The sequence below is a fragment of the Mastomys coucha genome, unplaced genomic scaffold (genome assembly GCF_008632895.1).
Source record: "Mastomys coucha isolate ucsf_1 unplaced genomic scaffold, UCSF_Mcou_1 pScaffold14, whole genome shotgun sequence".
In the NCBI taxonomy this organism is placed as follows: domain Eukaryota; kingdom Metazoa; phylum Chordata; class Mammalia; order Rodentia; family Muridae; genus Mastomys; species Mastomys coucha.
Window position 1 is genome coordinate 111803440 of NW_022196896.1, and position 13348 is coordinate 111816787.

A 13348-nucleotide genomic window follows, 5' to 3' on the forward strand; every position below is an offset into this window, starting at 1 on the left:
CCTGGTCTACAGAGTGAGTTCCAGGACAGCCAGAGCTATACAGAGAAACCCTGTCTTGAAAAAAACTATACTGTGAGATGTTCAGAGTGTCCCAGCTGCTGCAAGTCCCTACAGGATCCATCTTTGCTGCCATTGGCTTTTTTCAGTTTGCCTAAGAATGTGAGTTCCCAGCCTTCTCTATCCAGGCTGTCTCTATAAAGACACTTTTATTGCTAGGATTACTTAAAGAAATAAACATAAAGATAAAGGTTTTCCTGGAAAATTCTGGCATTTCCACTGAAGTCTTGTTTCCTAGTTGAGAGGTGTGTCCCATCACCCAGGTTGTATAACAAAAGACAACCAGAAATTCCTGAGGCCAATCTCCGGTACCCCAGGCTGGACTTGAACTCACAATGACATGACTCAACACCTGGTAGCTGGTATTACAGGTGTCAGATAGGGATTGATGGAGGCTATGTGGAAATGGAAGGAAGCTGACAGGCATCTCTTGAAGCAGAATCTTTAATCAGAACGGCTGTAGGACAACCACTGCGGAAACAAGACTGTGTGAACATGGCCTGGGGGGCTTGGGAGTTTAGGGGCTAGTAAAGGGGGATGGGGATGGAAAAGTTCGGCTGTAGGTCAGTTCCCCCCACCCACCAGCTGGTGGGTCTGTGGATTCCCTGATGAGAAGCTTCCACAGGTGTTATTAGTCAAGTCTCTCAGCCCACCTAAGGCTTTTGGGTAACCGCTCCTCCCACAGGCAAGCTCTGCCATGCCAGTGCTGAAGGTTAAAGCTAAGGCTTCTTGCAGACAGGCAAGCACTTTACCAACTGAGCCGTCTCTCCAGCTCTCTTTTAAAAGTTTTTCCAGTCGGGCTGGAGAGATGGCACAGTGGTTAAGAGCACTGACTGCTCTTCCAGAGCTCCTGAGTTCAAATCCCAGCAACCACATGGTGGGCTCACAACCATCTGTGATAGGAATTCGATGCCCTCTTCTGGTGTGTCTGAAGACAGTGGCAGTGTACTCATATAAATAAAAACAAATCTTTAAGAAGAAGACAGTTTCTGATGATCAAAAAGTTTCTGAAGGGGCAGAACTCAAAAACCAGAGAAGACTGTTCTTATGGCCTAACTAAATCAGACTGAGTGGGGAGAGCAAGCAAGGCCTGTCTGCTCGGACTTCTCGCACAACGACCTATCTGAGTTAGAACTCCTATTCCCAGGCAAAGATTAGGATCCTCTGTGGTGAGTCTCCCAAATAGAAGGGAACACCCGTGAGCTTTCTAAGTTTTATGGTTTATTTTAGGGGAGGAGGGCTCTACTTTTCCTCTCCTTTAGTTCAGGTGACAAAAGACCGGCCGGCACTTACTTTTACTGGGTGGACATTAGTAACAAGAACAACTGTGGAGCTTAATCAATATGCCCGGCGCTGGGAACACTTTACATGTATAATCTATATTACGTTGTCTTTGGTAAAAAAATAGGTTTACATTTCAATGTAAAACTCTTTTATGTAGCCTTGTCGAGGTGGGGAGTTGGGGGAATCCAAGCACACCCTCGTGGATCCCAAATTATCTGAGCAGGCAATGCCAACTGTTAGCTCTCGCTCCACACTGGGGCGCTGCTGAGCGAGCCTGCGCGGTTGGGGGCTTCTCGGGCCAAGCAGGCTGCGGTGAAGCCTACACTTCAGGCATTAAATATCTGTCTCTGTGACACCCACCATCACAGCCACCCTTCACTAAAGAGCCGTTGGAGGTTGGGGACCTGGGTCCAGAGCCTCTGGATGAATTCTATAAACTCCCTCAGGCAGGCTCTCTCATAGAGTAGCAACTTTCAGGCTTGGGATAACAATCGGTGTGTGTGTTGGGAGCAGGGTTTCCTTACTAAGGACGGAAGGCTTCGACAGCAAGACGTTCCTGTCCTCAGCTACCAGCTCTGTATTCAAAGGGGACTTGAAAGGGGGCAAAAGGCCATCCCACTGCTACCCAGAGCCGGGCGGCCTCCTCCAGCATATTTGCATAACTAAAGGAGACCACTTAAGGAATCCAACCTTTCACAAAGGAAACCTGTTCCTAGGTGTAGTACCGGGGAGTAGGGGAAGCTGCTGGAATTCCTTCCGTTCAACACTATATTCAAAGGAAGAAATGGAGGTCTCAGAAGGATCCCACAGCTATTGTGTGACAGGGATTGACTGGAACCCTATGCTCCCAACCCCCACGCCATATCGTCTCCCCCAGCATCCCTCCCCTCCGTTCTCCTTACAAACAACGTAGTGGTAAATGTGTTTGCTTCTCTGTGAAAGCCTACAGCGCACCAAAAACTGTTAGGTCCAATGAGTGACGGCATTTGGAGGAACGGCATTTGGAGAATCTCAAAAGCATAGCACCATATGGAAAAAAAAAGAAAGAAAGAAAGAAAGAAATCCAGATAATTATTTAAATATTCTGATGCAAAGGTTTTCTGTTCTCATAAAGCCTTGGCACTGACGGAAATGTCACATTTACTGTCTGAAGCCTCTTCCTACGCTTTTTGTTTTTTGTTTTTTTGTTTTTTTTTTTAAAGTTTATTTATGGGAGGGGGCTTGTGTGTGTGCGGTGTGTCGGTGCAGAGATCAGAGGACAGCTTACAGGAGTCAGTTCTTGCCTTTCAGTAGGTGGGATCTGGGGATAGAACTCTCATGTCAGGTTAGGTGGGAAGCACCTTTTCTTTCGCAGCCATCAGGGCTGGCCCCCTTTCCCACCACTTTCTAAGCTGATGACTGTGCAAACTGCCCACTCTGGGGGAGCACTTAGGTTGACTTTTCTCCCTTCGGTGGACAAACCAGTTTTCCTCCAGTTTGCAATTCAATTCTTCAGCTCTGTAAAAAAAAAAAAAAGTGTGTGTGTGTGTGTGTGTGTGTGTGTGTGTGTGCTGTTGACCGACTCCTTTAGCTGCTCACGGCTTCTACCCCTCGAACCAATAACTAAAATCCCTAACACATGTTCACTTTTGTGGTGTGGTATTTTCTTATTTAAGCAAACATCTAAGTGAGGGAGTGGGCACAATGCATCTTTTGCATCCATTTCGGATACAAAACTGGAACTGTGCGAAGATAGGAGGTGGTTAATTCTAAATCGGTAGGTAGTTAGAAAGAGAGAGGCCTGAGAGGAGATCAGACTGACCTCTGAGCACTCCCACTATAGATGGAGCTGGGCCCTGGCACAAAAGAAGCCCCCTCATTTCTCTAGCTTTTTTTTTTCTTTCACTCCTGCAGGCCTCTGAACTAACTGCCAACCAGCAGGATAACTCCCTGCCCCATTCCCTGGCCAGCCACAGATAACCCAAAGGGTGGGTTAGCTAAGCTAACTCCTTACCCTTCCCAACTGCACTAACCACTGGCCTCAGATAACCCTCGGGGTAGGCTTGGCCTGCTTTGGAAGGTCCTCACCCCAGTCTTAATCAAGTCCTTGCAGACCTTTAAAACGACCCAACAGACTAAAGGTGTCATACCCAATCTGATTTAAAGGGAACCCAGCCCTGCCCCACACCCTATTAGAAAATATATAAGCCAAGAGCTGGGTGTAGTAGGGCACTCTTTTAGTCCCAGCATTCGGGAGGTAGAAGCCGATGTTATCTCTGTGCTCTCAAAAAACCAGTCTGGTCTAAGTAGTGCTTTCCAGACCAGCCAAGGCTACATAGACTTTGTATCAAACAAACAAACAACCAAAAACCCAATACTCACAGAGAGACAGAGAGAAACAGAGAAACTACCTCAGGACAGAGAAAAACCCCTGTTGTTAGGCATGAGGTTCTGCCTCTGCAGTAAAAATTGTGAAGATGGATTGCGACTTTCTTGTCCTGTAATTCTTTTTTTTTTTTAAACATTTATTTATTTATTATATGTAAATACACTGTAGCTGTCTTCAGACGCACCAGAATAAGCCATCAGATCTCATTACAAGTGGTTGTGAGCCACCATGTGGTTGCTGGGATTTGAACTCATGACCTTCCGAAGAGCAGTCAGTGCTCTTCCCTGCTGAGCCATCTCACCAGCCCGTCCTGTAATTCTTTACCAGACAGAAAAATGAACTGGAGAAAGGAGAACTAGCAGGCAACATGAACTTGGAAGTACATTTTACATTCTCTATAGGCCCTTCAAGGCAAGCCAAGTACTGTGTATATCCAGTCTCTTTGGTGTAGTCTGAGTCTCGCTAGGGACTTGGAGAAAATACTTGACTAGGCCAAAACTAAGTGAATTAAAAAGGAAGCGGGGGTGGGGGGGTTGGGAGTGAGCTTGACGATAGCCGAAGGCCTGGAGACTCCCAAGAGCCTGGTGCCTGCAGCATCCTGGCAGCGATGAGGGACAGGGATTTACTGACCCATGCAGAACAGAAGGCGACCGATCGCGAATCATCCTGCGCTCTAGATTTCTCCGGCACAGCCCAACCGACTGGAATGCCCAGAATTCCTTCCCGGTCCTGGGTTCCGCAGGCCCAGCGCTTGAAGTCACGGGCAGGAGGGAGCCCCAGGTGGTCAGCATCTGAGACCCTGCTGGGGACAGATGGAGTGCCCTGAGCACCTGTTGGATCCGGAGTCGGGTGGGAGGAGGAGGCTTGTCGTGGCGTGCGCTCTCAGAGGGATTGTTTTTCTGTTGGGCGCCAGTGTCATGAATGGCGTGCAATGGTCAGCACACCCCTGGGGCAGGCTGGGGGAGGGGTTCCCTACGTCCGCAAGAAGCAAGGGGAACTCCGTGAACCCCCGGAAAAGGCGGGGAGCGCCCCCTGCCGACCTCCTAGAAGCCAGGCTCTAGAGAACTCATACCTTGGACCATTAGGTGCAATCTGGAATTTAGCATCATTTGAACTATTACTTATTAATGTTTTGGGAGAGCGTTGTGTTGGCTCCACACCAGACAGGTAGCGGGAATTGAGATCTGACAGTGAATACGAAGGGTTCTTACTCTTTGCATACTTGGACTGTATAAAGGTCTCCATTGACCCAGTTTGTAATGCTAAAGCTCAGGCTCCAACAATTCCAACAAGGCTACCACCTGCCACAATATACCAGTTAAGAGTTATGAGCCGGGCGGTGGTGGCACACGACTTTTATCCCAGCACTTGGGAGGGAGAGGCAGGTGGATTTCTGAGTTTGAGGCCAGCCTGGTCTACAGTACAGAGTGAGTCTCAGGACTACACAGAGAAACCCTGTCTCGAAAACAAACAAACAAACAAACAAACAAAAAAGAGTTATGGTGTCCATGGAGGCCCAAGCTTGGAAACTTACACTTGGAAAGTTGAGGCAAAAGGATCCCACACAAGTTTGAGGGCAGCCTGAGCTATGAAAAAGCAGAGAGATTTACTCAGTGTGGTCACATTGGGAAAAATAAATAAAAAGGTCCAGCGAGTATTGGGCTGAGCTAGGTTTAAAGAAAAAAAGTTGAGCGAGAGACAGAGAGGGCAAAAAGCTATTCCTATTAAGCAGGCCTGGTGAATATGTGGTCGGGCTAATAGTTCTCTCTGTTCTGGTTGCACAAGCTGGTCCTAGACTCCATCATGGCTTGAGGGGCTCAGCCTAGTCCTGGAAGATGAGCACTTCCGCCTCAGGTTGCAGCCTGCCTTCCTTTATAATCACCCTTGTCTCAGGACTGGTTTGTTTCCCAAGCTTTGATCTTCCGGCAGAGTTAGAATACCGACTTATCTCTGTGCCTTCAGCCAAAGGGAACGGACCCAGGGAAAGCAGTGATGCCAGGTTCCATCCTGCTTTAGGTACCCTGTGGTTACACAGAGAAACCTTGTCTCAAAAAACAAAGCCAAAAAGATACATGAAAGAAAAGAAACAGATCTATGTAGACTATGGGTTAAAGGGGTGTGCCACCATTTCTGGTTTATTATGTGTCATTTTTAAGAAATAGGTTTTTAGGTCTGGAGAGATGGCTCAGTGGTTAAGAGCACTGATTGCTCTTCCAGAGGTCCTGAGTTCAATTCCCAGCAACCACCTGGTGGCTCACAACCATCTGTAATGGGATCCAATGCCTTCTTCTGGTATGTCTGAAGATAGCAACGTCGACAGTTTACTCATATACATAAAATAAATAAATAAATATTTAAAAAAAAGAAAAGAGGGCTGGTGAGATGGCTCAGCGGGGAAGAGCACCGACTGTTCTTCGGAAGGTCATGAGTTCAAATCCCAGGAACCACATGGTGGCTCACAACCACCCATAATGAGATCTGATGCCCTCTTCTGGTGTGTCTGAAGACAGCTACAGTGTACTTACATATAATAAATAAATAAATCTTAAAAAAAAAAAAAAGAAAAGAAATAGATTTTAAAATTTTTTAAAATCAGGGGCTAGAAAGATAGCTCAGCAGTTAAGAGCACTGGCTGCTCTTGTAGAGGATCTGGGTTCACTTCCCAGCACCCACAAGGCCGCTCACTCACTTGTAACTCCAGTTCCAGAGGATCTGATGTCCTCTTTAGGTGTCCAAGAGACAAACATGTAAGAAATGCATCCATACATATACAATAAGTTAAATCTTTTTAAAAATATCAGATTTATTCATTTGAATGTGTGATGTTTTGCCTTCATGTATGTATGCCCACTACATGCATGTTTAGTGCCCTCGGAGGTCCCAAGAGGGCACCTCCTGGATCTGAAGTTATGGATGGTCGGGACCTACCCTATGGGAGGTGGGAATCAAACCTGGGTCTTCTATAAGAGCAACAAGTATTCTTAAGCCCTGAGCCATCTCTCTAGCCCCTGAGGAAAGTATTTTAAAACTGCTGAGCGGGCAGCGGTGGCACACACCTTTAATCCCAGCACTTGGGAGGCAGAGGCAGGCAGATTTCTGAGTTCGAGGCCAGCCTGGTCTACAAAGTGAATTCCAGGACAGCCAGTGCTACACAGAGAAACCCTGTCTCGGAAAAAAAAAAAAAAATTAAAATAAAAACAAAAAACTGCTGACCATGGTTATAGACACCTGTAATCCCAGCATTCAGAAGGAAGAGAAACATTAGGAGTTTCTCTTCAGCTACACAGTTAATTCAAGATTACCCTAGGAGCTCCAGAACAGCCAGGGCTGTTACACATAGACAGGTGGGGGTGTGTGCACAGATCATCCTGGGGGTACTGGAGAGATGGCTCAGCAGTCAATAGTGCTGGATACTCTTCCAGAGGCCCTGGGTTCAATATCCAGCAACCATGTGGTGGCTTATAACCCCTGTAACTCCAATTCCAGGGGATCCAATGCTCTCTCCTGGCCTCTGCAAGCAAGCACTTGCATACACAGACACACATCCTTGGGTTATATAGTGGTGAAAGCCTTTTATTTCAGTACTTGGGAAGCAGAGTAAGGCAAATCTCCTATGAGTTTGAGGTCTGGTCTACAAAGAGAGTTCTAGGCTAGGGCAACAGTGGAAGACCACTTGAGTTTGGAGTCCCCAGACCCATATAAAGTTGTTGTGGTAGTAGGTCTGCAATCCTAATGCTCCAAGAAAGGAAGCAGAGATCACTAAACATGGGGTGCAGCTAGCCCGGCATATAGGACTGAGAAGCAAAGACCCAGTCTCAAACAAGGTGCAAAGTGAAGATAAATAACCAAGGAGACGTACACACACACATACACACACCCACACCCATGGCATACACATGCTGTGTGTACATAAGCATATACACACACACACACGCACACACATACACACACCCACACCCATGGCATACACATGCTGTGTGTACATAAGCATACACATACACACACACACACACACACACACACACACACACACCTATGGCATATACATGCTGTGTGTACATAAGCATACACACATACACACACACACACACCATAGCATGCACAAGCTGTGTGTACATAAGCATACACACACACACACATGCACACACATACACACACCCACACCCATGGCATACACATGCTGTGTGTACATAAGCATACACACATACACACACACACACAATAGTATGTACATGCTGTGTATACATAAGATACACACACACATGATACTTTCCCTTTTGCATATACAATCTTAGCATATATATACATTTGAAAGAGAGAAAACATCAAGTGTACCCAACTCAGAACTTGAATAGGCCCAAGCCCACGTCACAACAAGCTAGAAGTTACCCACAGAAGTAAATCAAATGGCAAGGGCAATGACGACAGCCACCTTAGTTTCCTTCTTAAATAGCCACTGAGTCCAAGAGAAAATAAAAAATGATAGTGGTCAATTGTTTTGAAATCAGGTACACTACATGATTACATGTTAGGTAATAATACCAAGGTGCACCATGCTATTCTTTGGTCCTCAGTCTTTAACTACAAAAGTTGTGAAATTCCACAACTTTAAATGCATTCAGTATTGTAAGAGGCAATCCAAATAAGGAAATTAATGGTGCCAGCATTTCAGGAAATGAACATGTAAAGGCTTAGAAAAGAAATTCAGTAGATATGGAAGTCAGCCTGTGCCCAGCCCTAAATTATAGTGTTAAACAGTAAAATCTATACAAGGCTCGCAATGGTGCGTCACTGAGTAAGTAAAGCACTTATTGTGCCCCGTGAGGACCTGAGTTCGAATCCTGACCCCACAGAAAGCTGGACACAATAGTGGGTCTGTAATGCCAACATTCCTTCAACATAGAGCATAGTTCTGAGCATGGTCCTGAGAGGCTCCATTTTGCAAGCAGCTTTTGCCTCCATTTTGAATGTAAACACAGAAGCAGAATGACCCTGCACCTGAGTAGACACTCGAGCAATATCACTCGTCTGTCACCACCCATGAAACACAAACATGTAAAAAATATATTCCTAAATCAGAAGGATTCCACCCTATAAACTTATCAAAGTAAACTGGGATCTTCATAAGCAAAGGAACATTCTACCCGAAAGAACTAGAAAGCTACTTCTGCCTAGCACCCACAATTCTGTAACTCCAGTTTCAGGGGGCCTTCTGACCTCCTCGGGTACCAGGCTGCACATGACGCACATACCTACATGCAGGAAAAATACTCATTTGCATATAAATACTTCAAAAATCAGATCAAGAAAATCAGGCCTGAGAAGTTACCAAACACATTAGACTAAAGAAGGAAGCAAGCCGGTTCCCTGGATCCTGGATCCTGTGAGGAGGAGGGCACTGAAGGTGTCAGCTGGACAAACCTGTCATCTGACCACCCAGTGTGTGTACCAAAGGACTGAAAGGCAGAGAACTCAAGACTATCCCAGAGCCTCAGCTCGGTCCCCACTGCTGATTCTGCCTACTCCCATGGTTGGCTGGCTGTCCACGCACTTCCCTCCCTAGGTCTGTCTGAACCTATTTGATTCTCCACAGCCTTTACAGCCTCTACCATCCCACACCTCACTTCGGTGGCTCCACTTCACCCTGAGACTCAGCTCAAACCTGTGGCCTCCTGGTTTGATTCTGCCACTGTGTATCCAGTGGCCCTCCAGCTCCGTTCTTCCTTTAACTGCCGCAGACACTCTTACCTTCACTTTTGCTTCTGCCTCTCAGGAAAGCCTGTCTAAATGCCGCCACCCTTCAATGCTTTGTAACTATTGCATGTATATTTGTGTATATATGTGTGTGTGTGTGTATGTGCGTGTATGTATATGTATAGATGTACATGTATGAATATGTGTGTTGCATGTATATATTTTATATGTGTATGTACATATGCATATTGTATATATATGTGTGTGTACATATGTATATTGTGTATATATGTGTATATGTGTGTTGTGTATTATGTATGTGTATATGTGTGTTGTGTATTATGTATATGTATATGTGTGTTGTGTATTATATATGTGTATGTATAGATATGTGTATGTATAATGTGTATATGTATATATGTATGTTGTGTATGTGTGTATATGTATATTGTGTATGTGTTTGTATATGTATATATATGTACCGTGTATGCATGTATGTGTATATGAGTATATGTGTATTTGTGTGTATATGTATATATGTATTGTGCATATGTATACGTATACATATATACACTTAGTGAGAAAGAGAGATTTACTATGGTGTGCTGTGTGATATGTTATTACTAGTAACTGGGGTTAGAGGGAAAGAGTCTGTATTGGCCAATGGGTAGCTATCAAGGAAAACAGGACTACTGGGCAAGTCACTAATACAGCTTGGAAAGACCATTGTTACTCCATCTTCCTGGCACTGTAGAAAGACACAATGCATCTGTTTCTGACACAGCGTTCATGGCAAGCTTGGCTTTTTTTGTTTTTTTGTTTTGTTATGTTTTGTTTTATTTTTCAGTGCCAGGGATCAAAAGCACAAACTTTTACATGCTGGCCAAGTATTCTGTCAAAAGTTAAGTTCAAAAATAAAAATGATGATGATGATGACGATGATGGTGGCAGTGGTGGTACGGGGGGGGGGAGGGGCAGGGGCAGCAGTGGCAGTGGCAATGACGATGATGATGGTGGTGGTGGCGGCTGGAGTGATAGTTCAGCAGTTAAGAAGCAGAAGACCAGCCGGGTGGTGGTGGCGCATGCCTTTAATCCCAGCACTTGGGAGGCAGAGGCAAGTGGATTTCTGAGTTCGAGGCCAGCCTGGTCTACAGAGTGAGTTCCAGGACAACCAGGGCTACACAGAGAAACCCTGTTTCAAAAAAAAAAAAAAAAAAAAAAAAAAAAAAAAAAAAAAGCAGAGGACCTGAGCTGCCTTCCTGTGGTCCTCTCTTCTCCCTGAGGTCGTTGGCCACTGGCCCACAAGAACAAAGAGAGCAAAATCAATGAACGAACAAGGTTTCAGATGGCCCAAAGGTATGATCAGCTTTGAAACAGCACAACTTTATTCAGGGTGAACCAAGGGCTATATAGTTTTTGGGAAGAGGGTAGGGACTTCTAGAATGCGCATGCGTCACCGGCTGCAGCTTAGGGTACCTAAGGGTGCCTCTCCAAGTGCATGGAGAGGCATTCCAGGAATCCCAGGTGCTTGCTGGACAGGTTCTTATCCAGAGAAAGGAAGCTGAGCCTGCAATCTCACCACAGTGTGTGACATTCCTCAGGTAGAGGATGTGGGAGTAGAGTGAAGCTGGACCTGCAATGTCACCAAGGCTGTGTATGACATTCCTCAGGTAGGGGGTGTGAAGTCTGGGATCCCCGAGGTGAGAAGAGAAAACCTAGATGACTCTGACCAAGGAGTCTGCCATTTTGCACCTACCTCGGGGCTTTCCAGTAATGTCAGATTTCCACCTTAACAGCAGGACTTCCTGACAATTTCCACCTTAACAGCAGGACTTCCTGACAATTTCCACCTTAACAGCAGGACTTCCTGACACTTCCTAGAAGCTGCGCCAGGTAGCTAGCTCACAACCACCTGTGACTCCAGCTCCAGGAGGACCTGACATCTCACACACAGAGACACATACACGTGTGTAATTAAGATAAAAAATAATAATTGGGCATAAAAATCATTGTACCGTCCAGACATGTACCAAATTTAACAAATGAGGACGAAAGACAAACGCAATTACTACCAGGAAGCTGGAGAGATGGCTCAGTGGTTCAGAATGCGAATTCTGGCAGGAGAGCCGACTTCCCTTCCCAGCCCTGACATCAGGGAGTTCATAACTACTTGTTACTCGAGCTCCACTCGAGCCTCTAACCTCAGGCTCATGTGTACACACACACACACACACACACACACACACACACACACACACACACTACACATAGATAATATTTTTTAAAAATACTGTATTGATGAAATTAAGACAGATTACAGTGCAAAATTATTTGAATCATAACTCATATGGAGATGTGAATAGATTTTTAAGTACCATAAAGGCAAAGAGATTGATTCCAAAAGAAAACCTATTGTTCCCCTGAAGTTAGGATGGATTCAAACAAGTTATCAAGTTATCAAAAAGACAGTTTTGGAGAGTCTCCAGTGACTTTGGGGCTTAAAAAGCTTTCAAATGTCCAAGAGACAACTTGATCCAGTCCATAGCTACCATACAAAAGAATGATATAAGTTCATTCTCAACTCCCAGAGCCTCCCCCCACTCCCCCACACCTGTGTGTCTATATATAAAACCCAGGGCTTGATGTAAGTCATTTCTGAAGTTTGTTACAATCCCAAGCCCTATGAAAGAATATAGCTAAGTGCCCTTGACTCTCACTAAGTATAAATTACTAACTCCCTCCACCCCCATCTCCTGATCCTAAGTATTTGATTTATCACTGGTCTCCAAATTCTACTAATCAATAGTCTCCCCCAGGTAAGGCCAGAATCAGTTATCTCTTTGTAAATGACCTCTGGGCCCCCCATCCAGCCAGGGGCTCATCTCTGTGCAGTTATCATGTCTGCATAAAACACAATTTTCATGCCAGGGAGTGGTGGCATGTTCTTTTAATCCCAGCACTTGGGAGGCAGAGGCCGATGGGTCTCTGAGTTCGAGGCCAACCTGGTGTACAGAGTGAGTTCCAGGACAGCCAGGGCTACACAGAGAAACCCTGTCTTGAGAACCCCCCACAATTTTCACCTCAAAAGGGAGTAAGAGCTAGTTTATTCTGAAGCCAAATATTCGTAAGCCTGAGACAGGAACACAGATTCACTCTATTCTATGTTTTAATGAGGTAGCAATTTCTAGAATCATTTCTAGAAACAGGCAAGGTTCTAAACCTATACACTTAACATCAGGTAGGTGGGTCAGAAGGAAGTGAAGGACATCTCCGCTTTAGGCAGATGTTATCTAATGGCATTCTTAACCCTCTCATTGGTGGGAGCCAGCTGTCTGTACATTGCATAGTTTACCTAAGGGTGACCGGATGTTAGCTCACTTATACAAGAGGGCAATAAATAACTATTAAGGGAGCTAAAAATAGCACTAAATGAATTACATGCATGAGGGCCTGAGGTCTACAAGTCAGGCATAACAGCTATGCCTGTAATTCTGCACACCAGAAGCTGAAGCAGGAGGATTACCATGAGTTTTAAGACACCCTGGACTACATAGAACCTAGTACCAGGCTAGCCAGTTTAGCAAGATGCCTAAACTAATAACAAAAAACCCAATATATATATATGTGTGTGTGTGTGTGTTGTGTGTGTATGTATATACCTATATATATACATACATATACCTATATATGTGTGTGTATACATGTATATAATTTATATGTGTATGTATATATATATATATATATATATATATATATGGGGGGTTCTATTTAATGTGTCTGTGTATCTTTACACCAATACACATTTCTTTGAAAACTCCATAAAATTACCTAAATCCTCATTTTAATTAATTAATTAATTAATTAATTAATTAATTTATTTTGAGACAGGGTTTCTCTGTATAGCCCTGGCTGTCCTGAAACTCACTCTGTAGACCAGGCTGGCCT